At 38.9% G+C, this 22,653-nt stretch overlaps 9 non-coding genes across 9 annotated transcripts; all 9 read right to left on the reverse strand.

Annotated features, from left to right (window-relative positions):
• Positions 1–15,969: 15,969 nt before the first annotated feature.
• On the reverse strand, positions 15,970–16,051 carry TRNAS-GCU (transfer RNA serine (anticodon GCU)). Its single transcript has one exon. It is a non-coding gene; the product is annotated as a tRNA-Ser (tRNA).
• A 440-nt stretch (positions 16,052–16,491) lies between these two features.
• TRNAS-GCU (transfer RNA serine (anticodon GCU)) lies at positions 16,492–16,573 on the reverse strand. Its single transcript has one exon. It is a non-coding gene; the product is annotated as a tRNA-Ser (tRNA).
• A 1,143-nt stretch (positions 16,574–17,716) lies between these two features.
• On the reverse strand, positions 17,717–17,798 carry TRNAS-GCU (transfer RNA serine (anticodon GCU)). Its single transcript has one exon. It is a non-coding gene; the product is annotated as a tRNA-Ser (tRNA).
• A 440-nt stretch (positions 17,799–18,238) lies between these two features.
• On the reverse strand, positions 18,239–18,320 carry TRNAS-GCU (transfer RNA serine (anticodon GCU)). Its single transcript has one exon. It is a non-coding gene; the product is annotated as a tRNA-Ser (tRNA).
• A 270-nt stretch (positions 18,321–18,590) lies between these two features.
• Positions 18,591–18,672, reverse strand: TRNAS-GCU (transfer RNA serine (anticodon GCU)). Its single transcript has one exon. It is a non-coding gene; the product is annotated as a tRNA-Ser (tRNA).
• A 480-nt stretch (positions 18,673–19,152) lies between these two features.
• Positions 19,153–19,234, reverse strand: TRNAS-GCU (transfer RNA serine (anticodon GCU)). The gene has a single exon. It is a non-coding gene; the product is annotated as a tRNA-Ser (tRNA).
• A 270-nt stretch (positions 19,235–19,504) lies between these two features.
• TRNAS-GCU (transfer RNA serine (anticodon GCU)) lies at positions 19,505–19,586 on the reverse strand. Its single transcript has one exon. It is a non-coding gene; the product is annotated as a tRNA-Ser (tRNA).
• An 831-nt stretch (positions 19,587–20,417) lies between these two features.
• Positions 20,418–20,499, reverse strand: TRNAS-GCU (transfer RNA serine (anticodon GCU)). The gene has a single exon. It is a non-coding gene; the product is annotated as a tRNA-Ser (tRNA).
• Positions 20,500–20,938: 439 nt separating this feature from the next.
• On the reverse strand, positions 20,939–21,020 carry TRNAS-GCU (transfer RNA serine (anticodon GCU)). Its single transcript has one exon. It is a non-coding gene; the product is annotated as a tRNA-Ser (tRNA).
• Positions 21,021–22,653: the final 1,633 nt, after the last annotated feature.

Consider the following 22,653-nt stretch of genomic DNA (forward strand, 5'->3'; position numbering starts at 1 on the left):
CCACCTCGGATCTCCATGTTTACAATGCACCCAGCAATCCGACACCACTTGTGGTATTTAAAAGTCAATAATTTAAACCTCTGTGGATTGTATTGTCATAACTATCAGCTGCCCCTATAAGTTTAACAAATACCTAGAGAATGTTCTAGACTTTATTTACTTAATAATAAATGATTTTGTAAAATGAAAACACTTTCAGATCCAATTGTAAGACAGAGTATTATGTTCATGATCTTGAAGTAGAATTGCACTAAACAGTTATAATATGTTAGAAGCAGCAGCCATTTTGTTGAACCATGACTTGCATAATAATATTATAAAATGGCTGATCATTCAGAACAGAGCTGTAAAAGTGATTTCTTATAGAGAATTGTTTTTGGTTTTAGAAGCTTAAGAATGTGATGTTGACAGTATAATAGAACAAGGACAGACACCTAGACTCCACAATCATCAACTATATGGGAACAAGGCCACACATGCGTAGACCCACAAGGCCACTGAAGCTGGGTGTTGGGTTAATTATGACATCATGATTGAAAGCAGAGCTTTCCAATAAGACTCAATGCTTATGAGTAATTCATTAATTAATGTGATTTAGGTTTAAAAATCAGAGTTATAGAAGGAGGGGAAAGGCAGTTGAGGAATTACCAGCAAGCACGGGGGGGGCTGGAGGTAAATATGAAGGAGGTTTAATCATGGCTGATCACTGTCCTTGAAAGGTGTCCATTTTGATTTGATATAGAATTACTGTTTAAGTATTAGCTAATCAATTTTATGTTTCTTGTGTTAGTCTGCATTTGCAAATACCTGTAATGAAGCTATTCTTTAAGTAAAGCATTGTCATACCTTTTATAACAAGGTTGTCTGGGTGTGCAATCATTTCAGCGTTGCCGTTATATTTAAAGGTAATAAGGTAAATATATACAATATATAATCATATCTAATCTTATCAGATAAATATCTGCTTTATCAGTTGGAGGCCCCAGCGAGATCCAATGATGTTGGTTTTTACATTTTATCAGTTATTGAGAAAATCAAAGTTTGAAAAAAAAAAAAATTAGCTATTTAAAAAAAAAAAAAAATAAATAAATAAAAAAATGTGTAGAAAAAATTGTAATGGCGGTGCATTTTTTTGTACCCTTATCTTTCTCAATGTCTGTTAAGTGTACTAATCCAAAATTACTTGCAGGAACTTCGCTATTTAATTATAAAACAAATAGATCGTAATTTAAGGCATGGAAAGACAACGCTGCATTTTGCAGACTGTCAGCTTGCTAACCCCCCCCCCCCCCGCATCGCCCATTTCTTCTCTGTGTCAGAGAATAGATAAGGAGAGCAGCGAGAAACTTGGCAAGAAGTTGTAAACAACATTGCTTGAGTCAGGAAGAATATGTCTTTAGTTTATTTGCAAAGCGTGCAGACTATAGCAAGCATATTGATATAAAGGTTATGCTGGCAATGATTTTATACTTAAAAAAAAAAAATAATAATATTCTTTAAATGACAGTATTTTTTTTGTTTGTTTTTATTTTTTGACCGTGGTTGGATTGTTTGGTGTATATTGTCTGCTGAGGATATTGCTGAAGTAACTAATCGGTAGCGGTTGTTTTGATAATTAGAGTTTCTTTGTTTGTCCAATCTATAAATTTTAAAGAAGTTGCATATATTTGTTGTAGGTTTTCCCGTGCTTATAATTTGGTGATTAGAGATAGGAGGTTGTTTATTTACATTTCTTTCTGGTTGACTGGCCAGCAACATGTGGAAGAAATGGAATGCATGATTTATCCATAATCTGTATTGTTTGGAAACCCCCAGATTGTCTACTGTATGTGGTTTATATAAGAAAATGTTAATAAATAATTAAGTATACGTTGCATTGTTAGAGCTAGCAAGCAGTCGGATTACAATAACAGTTTGAGCTAATTTCTTTATATCCATAGACAGAGGTCCGTTAAAATACAGAGTTTAAAGGAGTAGACGCTAATATTGTAAGCCAAGTAACAGTTCATTTTTACCACCAGAATAAATAAAGTTAATTGGAATATTGTTTATAACAAAGAAAGTAAGATCGAGTTTATCTCATTGTAAAGTTTTTTTTTCTTGTCTTGTGGAGATGAAGTACGTAATGTAGGACTGATGTTTTTCTGCTATGGGTTTTTGATTTAATTTTTTTGGTTTATTAAACAAAGCAGCTGTGAGTTGGAAACTCTAAAGTGATGGATTCAGTTGATGTAATGCGAGATAAGGAGTTGTCCATGTTAGGTGAAGAAACAGGAAATGATCATGTGAATTCAATGTTTTTTTCAGTTAATGAGTAATACATTTTGAATAAGAAAAGTGATATATATATCGATGAGATATAAGTCCAATATAACATCTATTCTTAAAGGTTCATATTGATATATTAGACCATGTTTTCTGTTTGCAATTTCTGTTGCCTATGTGCTTGATCTGGATACATATATTGAATCAGATATACCTTGAGTAATGCGCAGATAAATCCTGGGTTTATTTTTATTCTTATGAATGGAAGGTAATCAGTGATAACTGACTCAAGGCTGTGGGGTTTTCTTTAAGCCAATTTTTGTTTTGTTTTTGATTTGTGTTAATTTAATTTTGTTTGTTTTAAAAGGGGGAGGGTACTAAATTGATAGAGTATCTTAAGGGGTTAATACTGTGGCCACAGTTAGCTAGATAACCAGGGGAGATAGTGATCTAAGCGTGTAATGATCGCTTAGACAATGTGCAGATATGATAACAGACTGACATATTGCATATAATTTTTTTGATTTGACGAGTTGATTTTGTCCTGTGAGAGTGCTGACCGGTAGCGAGATTCACAGGGGGTATCTGCCACCTACGTGCAAGGTAAAATATACTGAGAAAAAAGGGTGGGGGTGGGACACGTGACTACTGATAACAGAGGACAGTAGATGAAACACCATACTGATAACAGAGATGGACAGTAGGTGGCCCACTATACTGATAACAGAGGACAGTATGTGGAAGGCGTAGGTGTGATAACAGTGACAGACACATAACGCAAGGTTAGGTTTTTTGGGGAAATTTTTCATTTTTATTTACATTTTTGTCTTTGAAAGAGGTAACACCTTTTTAGGCATTTGTATGGGATCACAGATAGTTCTGAGTATGTGACTAGTGTGAGCAAGTGAGAAGGTATAGAAAATACTGTGCTGGTCATAGTTAGTTGGAATTGGCGATGATGATGCACCTGTGAGGTAATGATTATTTGATGAGAGTGAACGCACAATGGTCTGGTGACAGGTGGTGAAAGCTTCAAGAATTGAGATAGTATATCCCACTAACCCACATATGTTTGGAAAGATGGTACTGTCCCACTGAGGGGTTAATTCTGTTCAGTGAGAAGTGAGGAGAGGTGATATGTTTTTTAGAGCCTTAGGGAGAAAAAAAAATGGGGAAAAAAAAGAATAATTTAAAAAAAAAATTTGTTTATTTTTGAAAAAGCAGAAGGGAATAAGTTTTTTTTCAGTGATGAGGTGAGAGTAACATCAGAAATAACTCTGTAGGAGATTAAAGGCAGGAAACGGTTAATTAGATTGATAAGAGAGTAAAGTTTTATTCCTAAATGATGTGAAATATCCAAGGAGTGTTACAGAACTGTTTTCCATAACAAGGACATATGAACAATTATGTGTTGAAAGATCTTGAAGATAATGTTTACCCTTTTGAAAAAGCACAATGAATAGATTAAAGTTATTGCAATGTTTGTATGGGACAGTGATCAGCCATACCCAAGGATGACCTCCAGCCCCCTCCCCATTGCTGCCCTCATGGGATAATGTTGTTTAAAAAACTGCCATTTTTTTTTCCAAATGACAAATGCTAATATGATGTCTGAGCTTAATAATGCTATTGCTTTTGCTTGTTTTATTTAAATTAAATCCCAGCCAATAGAGGTGTGACCATTCCAGAGAAAAGATTAATTTACAAATTGATGCATTTCATTTTGCACAGAAAAAGCAAGTGTTTTAAAAAAATATTATTATTATTATTATTATTATTATTATTACTGAGCCACTAGAAATTCTTTAGAAAATAATATTGAGTCTGCAGGTACCTCTGCAGAATCCTTATCAAAGCCCTTATTGAAAAAATACAGATTTTATAGTGATTATTATAAGATGCATATTGAGTTGCATTTTTATGCTTACTGATTTATCTGATTGCATGTTGCCACTTTACTAGATCCATTGGTCATGCATATGAGCCCACAAATAAGGAATGGAGGTCACAATTAGGTGCAGCACTACTGGGTACTGCTACTAGTAATCGCATTTGCTGCACAACCAATCATGATATTCTCTCAAATATTTGTAATGATTTAATGATTGTTTTTTCTCAGAGTGGTTTGGAAGAAATTGTGTATTATTAACAGGAATCCATGAGAGACTGCTGTCAGAAGGCACTAACCGATATGAGAACCCTCACGGGGTTAGAGGATACGAGTGATGCTCATAGGGCATTAGCAATTAGTATTTTGATGAGTTTTCAACTACTCATCCTGTCACAAGTTTCTGAACATCTATGGACCACAAGAAATAGTTTTTTTCCGATTTTACAACAAAGCATATTATCTAATACCCATAGTAGTTGCAACACTCCGTTATTGTAGGTTATCTGCCCAATGTGATTATTCTTATTATTTTTTTAGTGTAAATCAATTCACTTTACAGTTATGGAAGTATTACCGTCATCTAATTATTGATTTATGATCTGCATATCTCTTACTATCAAATAGCAGATAGTCAGGACTTAATACATTTATTTACAGCACAGTCCAATATACGTGGACTTAATTAAGCCAAAGTTTTATGGACAGCCCCACTATGTCCCACAATGAGTTGCATGATTGCTACCACAATGCTGATTCAATATGTTTATGATCTAATTATGTGTTTATAATTCTTTACAGGATTCTCTTACTGACACATTTTCTATTACTACTACTAAATCTAACTGACACAGAGCTGACAAAGTACAAAATACTGACATAATTGCTTCATTTGAGGCTCTGATACACGCACTGACAGAAGCCACAGCACTGGATATATCAGATTTATCATATACCTGTCTTTACTGTAATGAACAACAACCAGAGGCCTTGGGAGTTTGAACACATATACATGGGGATTCACATAGACCGATTGGGTATTACAGCTGTGCACTTGACCAAGTGGCAGCTGCATTACCGACATGCTTAAGAGCTGTGGCGGCTGCCGCGGCCTTAGTGCAGAAAGTAGAGGACATTGTACTACAACACCCACTGACATTATGTGTTCCTCATGCGGTTGCTTTCTTACTAAACTCTTCATGGACAAGACACATTTCCAGTGCATGGTTCTCTCGTTGGGAACTTTTGCTCCCAGCGCCACATGACCTGACTATTGTCAGGTGTGGTACGCTAAATCCTGCTACTCTGCTACCTGGTGGGACCCGGGAGTCCCAGAGGATGGATGAGATGCAGGATTTAGAACATGATTGTGAGGAATATTTAAAGCAGAATTTCTCCAATTAGACCTGGTATCTCTGACACGCCACTACCATCTACAAAGATTGTAGTTGTCACCAACAAGGAGACTCAGGATGGCCATATACGGGATATGCGGTAGTATTGGATTTAGAGATCCTCATTTTCCATCGTGATTTTGCTATGATATAATACGCTAATATCACAGCAAGTAAAGGAGCTCATTGAGGCTGTGCAACTCTCTGCAAAGGCAGTAGTTGTTAAGTGTCAAGCTCACATGTTATAAAGTGATCTTGTTTCACTTGGTAACAAAAATAAGATGGCCACTGTTGTAAATCACACCACTATACAATTTAATGTTTTTACAATTGACCAGCAGAATCTCATAAAACATCAAGAGTTGTGTATTTAAAAGGAATGTGCCAATGGATGATAAATGGATGCAGTCAAAAGGCTAATGGCCTATGTAAAGATGGTGGGGGCAGATCAGTAGCTCCCCAAACCCCTCCTCCTGGCAGATGCGGAAGCTGCCCATGGGATGACCCATGTAAGGAGAGAGAGGGCATGTATTTTGATTTCATCTTATGCAGAGAAAAGGAGTCCCAAACTCAACTGCAAGAGAATGAACTCAGGAAAATTATTCCTATAGAACCATCTAACATTTCTCCTACCACTGGTCCATTCCTAAGGTTAAAAATATTTTTTGGGAATTTACATGCATATAAAATTGTCATTATATTTAAATGGTATCTGATATGTTATCTTGATTATAAGGAACATCCCAGCTGTCCCATGAACAGCATCCTTTACAGCAATGAAATGTTTTGAGAAATTTGTGTTCAGATATGTTATCCCATAAGGTATATGGTATTAAAGAAATCATAGAGGTACATATTTGACAGGAAAGGTATTCTAAGGAATAAGTCAATATATGGATATGAAAAATTGGTTGCACTCACCACACACTAAAAGGTTTTAGTCAAAATTGAACATGTTAACAAATGCACATTGAGAACACATTATTTAGGGTGGGTGTGGAAATTACCATGAGTTGACTTGAAGTTTTGTCTTCGGTTTTGTATAACATTCACACTACTCCTCAGCAGCCACTGAACCTGTCCTCTTATAAGATCATTATTTTAATTTATATATACATTTTTTTATTTTTGGGAGACCAGCAAACCCTACTCAACATCCAGCAGCAGACTTGTCACTCTAATTCTCACATCATCTAAATACTTTACCAGAAAAGCAAACAAGCTTATGAAGGGATGTTGTTATAAGGTCCAGCCTGGAGACTATGCAATGGTGAGAAAAATTCTTACAATTAAATGTCTCGTAGATCAAAGGCAAGACCCATCCCTGTGAAACAAACCAATTGAATTAATGCGTCTCACTGCAAGAAGGTTTCCGACCTGGTGGTGATATCAGTTGAAAGAAAAATAAACTGATGCAGATAAATATCTGCTTTATCAGTTGGAGGCCCCAGCGAGAAATATTGTGACTTTGATTCTAACTTAATAAACTTATTTGATGATGGTCCTGTCCAGGGCCCCCACACAGACCAAGACAAGGTCCACGGAATCGGGGGGCATCCTTAGTGGTGTCCCTGCGGGTTGTGGGCAGGAAGAGGTCCACGGAATCGGGGGATACCCTTAGTGGTGTCCCTGCGGGTTGTGGACAAGGTGTAAAACAATGATCCCCATGAGTGACCAAGTTTCCCATACACTTACTAACTGAAGAAGTCATTTTTGTTTTTTAAGTTTTCATATTTTTATAGTGAATGAGGGTTACCAGGGATTGGTTGCTGGCAAGGACAGTGTGTATAGTTATCAAAGAGGTATTACTAGAGTCATGGTGGTGTATTCTACTTCTGCTTTTAATTTTAATCCCACAAGTATAATCATAACAGACACACATATACATCATACTACTGATGCTCCCAGGTTTCGGTATGCATCAGAGGATGGTAATAAAATACTGATAGCAAATATGTTAAACTAATTAGAAGGTTTAAAATAAATATATGAGTAATAACATAAAAGTAACTAAGAACATCCACACCAGAACCATTGATAGAATACATCTAGTAAGGTATCAGTAAAGAAGAGGCATTCTGAGTAAGGATGATAACAATGGTGCAAACATAATATCTATATGCAAACTGACATTTCTTCTTTAAGACGCTCATCATGAGCTGATAAAAAGAACAATAAGGTAAACTGATTGTTGGTTATATTGTCATCTACGGTATCACTCCGGTAATGTTGGGTTAATGGCTACTTATATTTGCAGTCAAATCAAACAACACTTCATTTTCTATGTAGGATTTACACAAGTGAATCTTATAAGATTACTGACTCTCCCTAGGTTTAAAATTGGTAAAGAGTGTAATAACAGGAGATATTTTGGAGTACAACAAAACATGTAGTTATGTGACAGAGTTGGGTGTGCTAGTATAACATCTAGATAAAAAAAGGGTACTAATTGAATTGTATCTTATGATGTTTTCTCAACATACTGTCTCTTAAGATATGGACATTACCACAAGGATTATATTATATTTACAAATTTAAGGTTTCTAAATGGTTACAAACAAGATCTATTGTAATAAATTGTACTTTTACTAATTAATACAGTGGTGATTCAACATGAAGATTTGAAAGTAACACATGGTATATTAAAGAAACACACTTATTTACATTATCCCAAGTTCATAAAATTGTGTTTGAATTTGTGAATATAATTAAAATATGGTACAAGCATCACAAATACTAAACGGATGATGACGTTAAAAGGAAAGTTGAATGAAATTATTTGGGTTAAAAATTAGTTTATTGAACAGGTGTGAGTGATGTGATTCCCTACAGTTGGTTTATTTGGTTGAACCCCAATAACTGGTTCGCATAAGTCAATGTTATATATGCTTTAAGAAATTTAATGTTTTTGCCAAGATAATATTATTGATTTTTCTGTATACTAGTGAAATGCTTCAAGCAGGTTTTCCGATGTATTAAGAGAGAAACAAATGATGCACAGTACGAGAGATATGAACTTTCTTCTGAGATATGAAAAAAGTTGAGGATGGACTGATAATACAGAAAATCAACTAATCAATAAATCTATGCTTTTATTATATTCTGTTTTCCTGACTGCCGCTATTATTGCTGCAGATGACTTTAACTTGTTGCACACTGTACTATTCACTGCGTGTGAGGCCTTCCCTTTGCGCTAAACAGTTATAATATGTTAGAAGCAGCAGCCATTTTGTTGAACCATGACTTGCATAATAATATTATAAAATGGCTGATCATTCAGAACAGAGCTGTAAAAGTGATTTCTTATAGAGAATTGTTTTTGGTTTTAGAAGCTTAAGAATGTGATGTTGACAGTATAATAGAACAAGGACAGACACCTAGACTCCACAATCATCAACTATATGGGAACAAGGCCACACATGCGTAGACCCACAAGGCCACTGAAGCTGGGTGTTGGGTTAATTATGACATCATGATTGAAAGCAGAGCTTTCCAATAAGACTCAATGCTTATGAGTAATTAATTAATTAATGTGATTTAGGTTTAAATATCAGAGTTATAGAAGGAGGGGGAAGGCAGTTGAGGAAGAACCAGCAAGCACGGGGGGGCTGGAAGTAATTATGAAGGAGGTTTAATCATGGCTGATCACTGTCCTTGAAAGGTGTCCATTTTGATTTGAAATAGAATTACTGTTTAAGTATTAGCTAATCAATTTTATGTTTCTTGTGTTAGTCTGCATTTGCAAATACCTGTAATGAAGCTATTCTTTAAGTAAAGCATTGTCATACCTTTTATAACAAGGTTGTCTGGGTGTGCAATCATTTCAGCGTTGCCGTTATATTTAAAGGTAAAAAGGTAAATATATACCAGTTTGGGTTATCAATCATATCTAATCTTATCAGATAAATATCTGCTTTATCACTACCAATCCCGGCTTTCTGACACCACTTTTCCTACTTTAAAGTCAACTATTTCTAGCATTTGGACTTCAATCGGCATCTCTTTTTTTAAAGAAAGACTTTATAACATGGTTGACAGGAATTTAAGATCTTGACAAAAATATCACCTCCAAAAAGATATCAAGCCGACGAAGAGGGGATTTGAGCACATGCGTGCAGAGCACAATGGATTAGCAGTCCATCGCCTTAACCACTCGGCCACCTCGTCCTCCGTGTTGACAATGCACCCAGCAATCCGACACCACTTGTGGCATTTAAAAGTCAATAATTTAAACCTCTGTGGATTGTATTATCATAACTATCAGCAGCCCATATAAGTTTAACAAATACCTAGAGAATGTTCTAGAATTTATTTACTTAATAATAAATGATTTTGTAAAATGAAAACACTTTCAGATCCAATTGTAAGACAGAGTATTATGTTCATGATCTTGAAGTAGAATTCCTGATTTGACTGGTATATTCTTGAAATTTTTGTGTTGGCTTCAAATGGCATCTTGTTCATAATCTTGACTTTACTGGTTTATTTCTTGATATTTTTGTTTAAGCTTCAATCGGCATCTTTTTCTGATCTTGAAATAGATTTCTTGATTAAAAGTATTTTTTTACAGTTATGTGTAAGCTTCGAGTGTTGGCTTCAAGCATTCTTCGCAAAAGTAGCATGTCCAGACAACGTAAATTAAATCGACATGGATGGGATTTGAACCCATGCGGGTTGAGCACAATGGATTAGCAGTCCATGACCTTAACCTCTCGGCCACCTCGTCTTTCTGCTATCTCCCAATCCCGGCTTTCTGACACCACTTTTCCTACTTTAAAGTAAATTATTTCTAGCATTTGGACTGTGTTCTCATCACTATCAAAGGCTTGATGGCAAGTCACATCTGGCCAATAGCACGACTGCTACTGTAAAAGCAATGCTAGAGTTACACTAAAAGTGTGCTGTGCATGTCTGTTATTTAAAGAAAGACTTTATAACATGATTGACAGGAATTTAAGATCTTGACAAAAATATCAGCTCCAAAAAGAAATGAAGCCGACGAGGATGGGATTTGAACCCATGCGTGCAGAGCACAATGGATTAGCAGTCCATCGCCGTCCATGTTGACAATGCACCCAGCAATCCGACACCACTTGTGGCATTTAAAAGTCAATAATTTAAACCTCTGTGGATTGTATTGTCATAACTATCAGCAGCCCATATAAGTTTAACAAATACCTAGAGAATGTTCTAGAATTTATTTACTTAATAATAAATGATTTTGTAAAATGAAAACACTTTCAGATCCAATTGTAAGACAGAGTATTATGTTCATGATCTTGAAGTAGAATTCCTGATTTGACTGGTATATTCTTGAAATTTTTGTGTTGGCTTCAAATGGCATCTTGTTCATAATCTTGACTTTACTGGTTTATTTCTTGATATTTTTGTTTAAGCTTCAATCGGCATCTTTTTCTGATCTTGAAATAGATTTCTTGATTAAAAGTATTTTTTTACAGTGTTGGCTTATGAAGCATTCTTCGCAAAAGTAGCATGTCCAGACAACGTAAATTAAATCGAAGAGTATGGGATTTGAACCCATGCATGCTGAGCACAATGGATTAGCAGTCCATGACCTTAACCTCTCGGCCACCTCGTCTTTCTGCTATCTCCCAATCCCGGCTTTCTGACACCACTTTTCCTACTTTAAAGTAAATTATTTCTAGCATTTGGACTGTGTTCTCATCACTATCAAAGGCTTGATGGCAAGTCACATCTGGCCAATAGCACAACTGCTACTGTAAAAGCAATGCTAGAGTTACACTAAAAGTGTGCTGTGCATGTCTGTTATTTAAAGAAAGACTTTATAATATGATTGACAGGAATTTAAGATCTTGACAAAAATATCAGCTCCAAAAAGATATGAGTTGCAAAAGAAGGTGGGGCTGAAGCGCTGCCTGTGTCTAAATTTAATGATGCTGGAGTCAGTATTTCGTGCATAAAGTGCTTTATTACAAAATACAGTTGATGCAGTATAAATAATAAATGTCTCAGTGAAATGTGATGGGGGAAAGGGGTGACAGTGTGGGCCCGTGCCGTGCAGCCTCAGAGAGCCCCCTCGGGGAATTGGGGAGTCAGCAGATCCCTTTGTACCATAAACCCGGCCTGGGTTTATGTCTCTCTGGTTTGTACCCTGATTGTGCTGGGTATGCACTGTGGGGGTAAGTCTCGTACGTCCACCCAAGCTGTCCTTGGTAGAGGCGAGGGGATCAAACAAAGTTAGTGGGCGGGATGAGCAGGAAGCGTCGTCCCGCTAGCCTGCTTCTTACCCGCTGGGTGTCTGGGAGTCTGCGGCGTTGTTATGCCTCCGTCTCCCTTGCAGTGGATTGAACTGTCTTCTTGTCCGGTAGCGCTGCAGCCGCAGCGTCTTACTCGCGGACCGGTGCCTGGCTCCACTGATCCTCGGCGTGGGGTCACTTCCGGGTGCCGGGTCTCGCGAGACCGGCAGCGTTGATCCGGTTGACGTCACGCTTTGATCGGTGCGCTCTTACTCCCGCGGGAGGAGACTGAGCCCGATGTGTTGTTGGGGCACCTTCTGTGGGTGTCCTGGGTGTCCTGGATGTGGTGAGATCCAACGCGTTTCGGCTATGGTTAAGCCTTTGTCAAGGATGCCATGGTGATTGCAAACTGTCTGTATTCATAGGAGAGGGTGTCTCCTTATTGGTTGAGATTTCTGGTCATCTCATAGGTTCTTTGCTTGAAGGTGGGAGGTTGCTTGCCTGCGATTGGCCTTTTCCTCCCCTGTGATCACTGTGCAGCTGTGGGTTTAGTTTACACGGGTGATGCAGGTTCCATTACGTATGTTTAAGGAATTTCTGATGATGGGCTGGTTTAGTGTCAAGTGTGTACCTATGTTAATTCGGTGATTGGTGCTAGGTGAAAATAATTTGTGTTGTGGCCAGTGAATCTCTCTTATGAGAGAGAGGTAAAACGGAGAGTGTTTGAGTGATGCTGAAACAGGTGATTGATAATTACGGGGTTTTTTTGGGGGGTTGTTGAGAGGGAGTGCTGTTTCTGGCTTGTGTCTATGTTGATAATACGCTTCAACCCTACATAGGTGATGCAACTTGATGCCTGATGATTTAGGGGTTGCAGGGTTATGTTGTGGGTGGGTATTTTTAAGAGAATATCCGATGGTGGTTCTGTATTGGTGTTAGCGGGGAGAGCTGGATTATTTCTATATGGGATGCCTGAGTATGATGGGTGACGTGATCAGATTATGGATGCAATATTGAAGTCAATATTCATTCCTTTTGGCTCTAGGGTCTTCAGGGTGTATATCCATCTAAGTTCTTCCCGATCCAGGGTTTTTCCATAATTACCCCCCCTCCAGTTTGGTTTTACCTGTGTGATAATGCAGAATTGTAAAGTGCTTGGATCTTGGTTGTGTGTGGATTTGTAATGAGCTGAGACGCTGTGTTGATCATAACCTTTACGTATGTTCCTTATGTGTTCGGCTAATCTTGTTTTGAATGGTCTGATGGTCCGGCCTACGTACTGGAGGCCGCACGGACATGTTAATAGATATATGATACCTTTGATGTGGCATGTGAGTTCGCTCTTGATGGTGTGAGTTTCCTTGGTGATTGTCGATGTAAATGTTTTGACTGTTTTTGTGGTTCTGTGTTTTTGGGTTCTGCACCCCATGCATTGTCCACATCTGTGGAATCCGTTTGTGTCTAAGTTGGTTTCTAGTTGGCTCTGTCTCATTTCTCTGGGTGGGATGTGATTTTTTACTAGCTTCTGTTTCAAGTCAGGTGCTTTTCTGTATACTACTTTTGGATTTTTTGGTAAGATGTCTGCTAATGTGTCGTCTTTCAGCAAGATTTTCCAGTGTTTCTTGACCATGTTATTGACTTGTTGTGCCGAGTCACTGAATTGTGTGATGAAGTATATGTCGTTATTTGCCTTTTCTTTGTCGGGGTGTGTGGGTTTGGATTCCAGCAGTTTGGCTCTGTCTTTCTGTTCTGCTGTTTTGTATGCTTTATCAATTAGTTGTGTATCATATTTTTTAGTAGACGTTAACAGCTACATTACATCTGACAGCGGACACCACCAAAACTGGCTCAAAAGCATCCCACTCGGACAATTTACAAGACTAAGACGAAACTGTACAGACATTGACGTATTCAAAACACAAAGCCAACAACTCAAAACCCAATTTCTAGAGAAAAAATATGATACACAACTAATTGATAAAGCATACAAAACAGCAGAACAGAAAGACAGAGCCAAACTGCTGGAATCCAAACCCACACACCCCGACAAAGAAAAGGCAAATAACGACATATACTTCATCACACAATTCAGTGACTCGGCACAACAAGTCAATAACATGGTCAAGAAACACTGGAAAATCTTGCTGAAAGACGACACATTAGCAGACATCTTACCAAAAAATCCAAAAGTAGTATACAGAAAAGCACCTGACTTGAAACAGAAGCTAGTAAAAAATCACATCCCACCCAGAGAAATGAGACAGAGCCAACTAGAAACCAACTTAGACACAAACGGATTCCACAGATGTGGACAATGCATAGGGTGCAGAACCCAAAAACACAGAACCACAAAAACAAAACATTTACATCGACAATCACCAAGGAAACTCACACCATCAAGAGCGAACTCACATGCCACACCAAAGGTATCATATATCTATTAACATGTCCGTGCGGCCTCCAGTACGTAGGCCGGACCATCAGACCATTCAAAACAAGATTAGCCGAACACATAAGGAACATACGTAAAGGTTATGATCAACACAGCGTCTCAGCTCATTACAAATCCACACACAACCAAGATCCAAGCACTTTACAATTCTGCATTATCACACAGGTAAAACCAAACTGGAGGGGGGGTAATTATGGAAAAACCCTGGATCGGGAAGAACTTAGATGGATATACACCCTGAAGACCCTAGAGCCAAAAGGAATGAATATTGACTTCAATATTGCATCCATAATCTGATCACGTCACCCATCATACTCAGGCATCCCATATAGAAATAATCCAGCTCTCCCCGCTAACACCAATACAGAACCACCATCGGATATTCTCTTAAAAATACCCACCCACAACATAACCCTGCAACCCCTAAATCATCAGGCATCAAGTTGCATCACCTATGTAGGGTTGAAGCGTATTATCAACATAGACACAAGCCAGAAACAGCACTCCCTCTCAACAACCCCCCAAAAAAACCCCGTAATTATCAATCACCTGTTTCAGCATCACTCAAACACTCTCCGTTTTACCTCTCTCTCATAAGAGAGATTCACTGGCCACAACACAAATTATTTTCACCTAGCACCAATCACCGAATTAACATAGGTACACACTTGACACTAAACCAGCCCATCATCAGAAATTCCTTAAACATACGTAATGGAACCTGCATCACCCGTGTAAACTAAACCCACAGCTGCACAGTGATCACAGGGGAGGAAAAGGCCAATCGCAGGCAAGCAACCTCCCACCTTCAAGCAAAGAACCTATGAGATGACCAGAAATCTCAACCAATAAGGAGACACCCTCTCCTATGAATACAGACAGTTTGCAATCACCATGGCATCCTTGACAAAGGCTTAACCATAGCCGAAACGCGTTGGATCTCACCACATCCAGGACACCCAGGACACCCACAGAAGGTGCCCCAACAACACATCGGGCTCAGTCTCCTCCCGCGGGAGTAAGAGCGCACCGATCAAAGCGTGACGTCACCCGGATCAACGCTGCCGGTCTCGCGAGACCCGGCACCCGGAAGTGACCCCACGCCGAGGATCAGTGGAGCCAGGCACCGGTCCGCGAGTAAGACGCTGCGGCTGCAGCGCTACCGGACAAGAAGACAGTTCAATCCACTGCAAGGGAGACGGAGGCATAACAACGCCGCAGACTCCCAGACACCCAGCGGGTAAGAAGCAGGCTAGCGGGACGACGCTTCCTGCTCATCCCGCCCACTAACTTTGTTTGATCCCCTCGCCTCTACCAAGGACAGCTTGGGTGGACGTACGAGACTTACCCCCACAGTGCATACCCAGCACAATCAGGGTACAAACCAGAGAGACATAAACCCAGGCCGGGTTTATGGTACAAAGGGATCTGCTGACTCCCCAATTCCCCGAGGGGGCTCTCTGAGGCTGCACGGCACGGGCCCACACTGTCACCCCTTTCCCCCATCACATTTCACTGAGACATTTATTATTTATACTGCATCAACTGTATTTTGTAATAAAGCACTTTATGCACGAAATACTGACTCCAGCATCATTAAATTTAGACACAGGCAGCGCTTCAGCCCCACCTTCTTTTGCAACTTGTATTCCCACAGGGGGTACGGGACACCCCTGAGGCTAAGAGCAGCGCCAAAGCAAACTATCCATAGGTGAGCGCGGTATAGTAACCTTTTCCAAAAAGATATGAAGCCAACGAGAATGGGATTTGAACCCGTGCGTGCAGAGCACAATGGATTAGCAGTCCATCGCCTTAACCACTCGGCCACCTCGTCCTCCATGTTGACAATGCACCCAGCAATCCGACACCACTTGTGGCATTTAAAAGTCAATAATTTAAACCTCTGTGGATTGTATTGTCATAACTATCAGCAGCCCATATAAGTTTAACAAATACCTAGAGAATGTTCTAGAATTTATTTACTTAATAATAAATAATTTTGTAAAATGAAAACACTTTCAGATCCAATTGTAAGACAGAGTATTATGTTCATGATCTTGAAGTAGAATTCCTGATTTGACTGGTATATTCTTGACATTTTTGTGTTGTCTTCAAATGGCATCTTGTTCATAATCTTGACTTTACTGGTTTATATCTTGATATTTTTGTTTAAGCTTCAATTGGCATCTCTGTTATTTAAAGAAAGACTTTATAACATGGTTGACAGGAATTTAAGATCTTGACAAAAATATCAGCTCCAAAAAGATATCAAACCGACGAGGATGGGATTTGAACCCATGCGTGCAGAGCACAATGGATTAGCAGTCCATCGCCTTAACCACTCGGCCACCTCGTCTTTCTGCTATCTCCCAATCCCGGCTTTCTGACACCACTTTTCCTACTTTAAAGTAAATTATTTCTAGCATTTGGACTGTGTTCTCATCACTATCAAAGGCTTGATGGCAAGTCACATCTGGCCAATAGCACGACTGCTACTGTAAAAGCAATGCTAGAGTTACACTAAAAGTGTGCTGTGCATGTCTGTTATTTAAAGAAAGACTTTATAACATGATTGACAGGAATTTAAGATCTTGACAAAAATATCAGCTCCAAAAAGAAATGAAGCCGACGAGGATGGGATTTGAACCCATGCGTGCAGAGCACAATGGATTAGCAGTCCATCGCCGTCCATGTTGACAATGCACCCAGCAATCCGACACCACTTGTGGCATTTAAAAGTCAATAATTTAAACCTCTGTGGATTGTATTGTCATAACTATCAGCAGCCCATATAAGTTTAACAAATACCTACAGAATGTTCTAGAATTTATTTACTTAATAATAAATGATTTTGTAAAATGAAAACACTTTCAGATCCAATTGTAAGACAGAGTATTATGTTCATGATCTTGAAGTAGAATTCCTGATTTGACTGGTATATTCTTGAAATTTTTGTGTTGGCTTCAAATGGCATCTTGTTCATAATCTTGACTTTACTGGTTTATTTCTTGATATTTTTGTTTAAGCTTCAATCGGCATCTTTTTCTGATCTTGAAATAGATTTCTTGATTAAAAGTATTTTTTTACAGTGTTGGCTTATGAAGCATTCTTCGCAAAAGTAGCATGTCCAGACAACGTAAATTAAATCGAAGAGTATGGGATTTGAACCCATGCATGCTGAGCACAATGGATTAGCAGTCCATGACCTTAACCTCTCGGCCACCTCGTCTTTCTGCTATCTCCCAATCCCGGCTTTCTGACACCACTTTTCCTACTTTAAAGTAAATTATTTCTAGCATTTGGACTGTGTTCTCATCACTATCAAAGGCTTGATGGCAAGTCACATCTGGCCAATAGCACAACTGCTACTGTAAAAGCAATGCTAGAGTTACACTAAAAGTGTGCTGTGCATGTCTGTTATTTAAAGAAAGACTTTATAATATGATTGACAGGAATTTAAGATCTTGACAAAAATATCAGCTCCAAAAAGATATGAAGCCAACGAGAATGGGATTTGAACCCGTGCGTGCAGAGCACAATGGATTAGCAGTCCATCGCCTTAACCACTCGGCCACCTCGTCCTCCATGTTGACAATGCACCCAGCAATCCGACACCACTTGTGGCATTTAAAAGTCAATAATTTAAACCTCTGTGGATTGTATTGTCATAACTATCAGCAGCCCATATAAGTTTAACAAATACCTAGAGAATGTTCTAGAATTTATTTACTTAATAATAAATAATTTTGTAAAATGAAAACACTTTCAGATCCAATTGTAAGACAGAGTATTATGTTCATGATCTTGAAGTAGAATTCCTGATTTGACTGGTATATTCTTGAAATTTTTGTGTTGTCTTCAAATGGCATCTTGTTCATAATCTTGACTTTACTGGTTTATATCTTGATATTTTTGTTTAAGCTTCAATTGGCATCTCTGTTATTTAAAGAAAGACTTTATAACATGGTTGACAGGAATTTAAGATCTTGACAAAAATATCAGCTCCAAAAAGATATCAAACCGACGAGGATGGGATTTGAACCCATGCGTGCAGAGCACAATGGATTAGCAGTCCATCACCTTAACCACTCGGCCACCTCGTCTTTCTGCTATCTCCCAATCCCGGCTTTCTGACACCACTTTTCCTACTTTAAAGTAAATTATTTCTAGCATTTGGACTGTGTTCTCATCACTATCAAAGGCTTGATGGCAAGTCACATCTGGCCAATAGCACGACTGCTACTGTAAAAGCAATGCTAGAGTTACACTAAAAGTGTGCTGTGCATGTCTGTTATTTAAAGAAAGACTTTATAACATGATTGACAGGAATTTAAGATCTTGACAAAAATATCAGCTCCAAAAAGAAATGAAGCCGACGAGGATGGGATTTGAACCCATGCGTGCAGAGCACAATGGATTAGCAGACAATCGCCTTAACCACTCGGCCACCTCGTCCTCCATGTTTACATTGCACCAAGCAATCCGACACCACTTGTAGTATTTAAATGTCAATAATTTAAACCTCTGTAGATTGTATTGTCATAACTATCAGCAGCCCATATAAGTTTAACAAATACCTAGAGAATGTTGTTGACTTTATTTACTTAATAATAAATGATTTTGTAAAATGAAAACACTTTGAGATCCAATTGTAAGACAGAGTATTATGTTCATGATCTTGAAGTAGAATTCCTGATTTGACTGGAATATTCTTGAAATTTTTGTGTTGGCTTCAAATGGCATCTTGTTCATAATCTTGACTTTACTGGTTTATTTCTTGATATTTTTGTTTAAGCTTCAATCGGCATCTTTTTCTGATCTTGAAATAGATTTCTTGATTTAAAGTATTTTTTTTACAGTGATGTGTAAGCTTCGAGTGTTGGCTTATGAAGCATTCTTCGCAAAAGTAGCATGTCCAGACAACGTAAATTAAATCGACGAGGATGGGATTTGAACCCATGCATGCTGAGCGCAATGGATTAGCAGTCCATAACCTTAACCTCTCTGCCACCTCGTCTTTTTGCTATCTCCCAATCCCAGCTTTCTGACACCACTTTTCCTACTTTAAAGTCAATTATTTCTAGCATTTGGACTGTGTTCTCATCACTATCAAAGGCTTGATGTCAAGTCAGATATGGCCAATAACATGACTGCTACTGTATAAGCAATGCTAGAGTTACACTAAAAGTGTGCTGTGCATGTCTGTTATTTAAAGAAAGACTTTATAACATGATTGACAGGAATTTAAGATCTTGACAAAAATATCAGCTCCAAAAAGAAATGAAGCCGACGAGGATGGGATTTGAACCCATGCGTGCAGAGCACAATGGATTAGCAGTCCATCGCCTTAACCACTCGGCCACCTCGTCCTCCATGTTTACAATGCACACAGCAATCCGACACCACTTGTGGTATTTAAAAGTCAATAATTTAAACCTGTGTGGATTGTATTGTCATAACTATAAGCAGCCCATATATGTTTAACAAATACCTAGAGAATGTTCTAGACTTTATTTACTTAAAAAATAAATGATTTTGTAAAATGAAAACACTTTGAGATCCAATTGTAAGACAGAGTATTATGTTCATGATCTTGAAGTAGAATTCCTGATTTGACTGGAATATTCTTGAAATTTTTGTGTTGGCTTCAAATGGCATCTTGTTCATAATCTTGACTTTACTGGTTTATTTCTTGATATTTTTGTTTAAGCTTCAATCGGTATCTTTTTCTGATCTTGAAATAGATTTCTTGATTTAAAGTATTTTTTTACAGTGATGTGTAAGCTTCGAGTGTTGGCTTATGAAGCATTCTTCGCAAAAGTAGCATGTCCAGACAACGTAAATTAAATCGACGAGGATGGGATTGATCCCATGCGTGCTGAGCACAATGGATTAGCAGTCCATAAATTTAACCTCTCGGCCACCTCGTCTTTCTGCTATCTACCAATCCTGGCTTTCTGACACCACTTTTCCTACTTTAAAGTCAACTATTTCTAGCATTTGGACTGTGTTCTCATCACTATCAAAGGCTTGATGGCAAGTCACATCTGGCCAATAGCACGACTGCTACTGTAAAAGCAATGCTAGAGTTACACTAAAAGTGTGCTGTGCATGTCTGTTATTTAAAGAAATACTTTATAACATGATTGACAGGAATTTAAGATCTTGACAAAAATATCAGCTCCAAAAAGATATGAAGCCGACGAAGATGGGATTTGAACCCATGCATGCAGAGCACAATGGATTAGCAGTCCATCGCCTTAACCACTCGGCCACCTCGTCCTCCATGTTGACAATGCACCCAGCAATCCGACACCACTAGTGGCATTTAAAAGTCAATAATTTAATCCTCTGTGGATTGTATTGTCATAACTATCAGCAGCCCATATAAGTTTAACAAATACCTAGAGAATGTTCTAGACTTTATTTACTTAATAATAAACGATTTTGTAAAATGAAAACACTTTCAGATCCAATTGTAAGACAGAGTATTATGTTCATGATCTTGAAGTAGAATTCCTGATTTGACTGGTATATTCTTGAAATTTTTGTGTTGGTTTCAAATGGCATATTGTTCATAATCTTGACTTTACTGGTGTATTTCTTGATATTTTTGTTTAAGCTTCAATCGGCATCTCTTTTTTTAAAGAAAGACTTTATAATATGGTTGACAGGAATTTAAGATCTTGACAAAAATATCACCTCCAAAAAGATATCAAGCCGACGAGGATGGGATTTGAGCACATGCGTGCAGAGCACAATGGATTAGCAGTCCATCGCCTTAACCACTCGGCCACCTCGTCCTCCATGTTTATAATGCACCCAGCAATCCGACACCACTTGTGGTATTTAAAAGTCAATAATTTAAACCTCTGTGGATTGTATTGTCATAACTATCAGCAGCCCATATAAGTTTAACAAATACCTAGAAAATGTTCTAGACTTTATTTACTTAACCCCTTCCCGACATTTGACGTACATTTACGTCATGGTCGGGAAGTACTTCCCGACACATGGCATAAATGTACGTCATGGTTTCTAACTGTCACTGCGTCTAGAGACGCAGTGACAGTTAGGTGATGTCTGCTGTCCCTGACAGCAGACATCCCCCCTCGTCGCCCAGGGGGGGCAGGGGTGCCCCCCCCGGTCGGCGATCGCTGTGATTGGCTGTTCAAATCTGAACAGTCAATCACAGCGTTTCCTGTGTTACCGGCGGCTAAGCCGCTCGGTAACACAGAAAACGGTGGTGATCGGTGCAGCACCGATCACCACCGAGCGGCAGCACCCCCCTCCCACCCGCCGGGCACTCACCCGGCAGCAGCAGCAGCTCCAGCGGCTCAACCGCTACGTCCGGAGCGCACGCTACGCTCCCCTCCTCCCCCCTCCCCCCCGCAGCAGCAGCAGCAGCAGCAGCAGCATCATGCTGCTGCTGGAAAAGTTAAAAATAAAATAAAATAAAAAAATGTGCAAATGTGTGTATATATATATATATATATACACACATATATATATATATATATATATATATATATATATATATATATGTGTGTATATATATGTATATATATGTATATATATATATATATATATACACACATATATATATATATATATATATATATATATGTGTGTGTGTGTGTGTGTGTGTGTGTGTGTGTGTGTGTGCGTATACCGCACCGATCACCAACGATCGCCAGCCCCCCCCCCCTCCCACCCGGCAGCCCCCCTCCCTCCCACCCACCCACCCGGCTGCCGCAGCGCCAGCACCCCTCCCACCCCCCCGCCAGCCGCAGCGCCAGCCCCCCTCCCAAAGCTGGTGACCAAAATGGGGTCACTTGTGGGGGGGTTCCACTGTATTGGTGCTTCGGGGGTCTTGCTAATGCGACATAGCACCCACCATTCATTCCGCCACCAAAAATCACTCCTTCCCTTCTGAGTCCTGCCATGCACCCAACTGGTATTTTTTGGTCACACGTGAGGCATTGCCGTACTCGGGAGAAATTGGGGCACAGATTTTGGGGTGCTTTGTCTCCTTCATTCCTTGTGAAAATAAAAAATTTTGAGCCAGAACTGCATTTTTGTGTAAAAAATTACATTTTTTTACACAAAAATGCAGATCTGGCTCAAAATTTTTCATTTTCACAAGGAATGAAGGAGACAAAGCACCCAAAATCTGTGCCCCAATTTCTCCCGAGTACGGCAATGCCTCATGTGTGACCAAAAAATACCAGTTGGGTGCATGGCAGGACTCAGAAGGGAAGGAGTGATTTTTGGATTTTGCAGCACAGATTCTGGTTGAATGACCCCCGAAACACCCATACAGTGGAACCCCCCCACAAGTGACCCCATTTTGCAAACTACACCCTTCAGGGAATTCATCAAGGGGTATAGTGTACATTTCAAACCCCCCGGGGTTTCACCAATTTTGATACAACT

This window comes from Crinia signifera, chromosome 11 (assembly GCF_055691185.1).
Source record: "Crinia signifera chromosome 11, ASM5569118v1, whole genome shotgun sequence".
NCBI classification, from domain to species: Eukaryota; Metazoa; Chordata; class Amphibia; order Anura; family Myobatrachidae; genus Crinia; species Crinia signifera.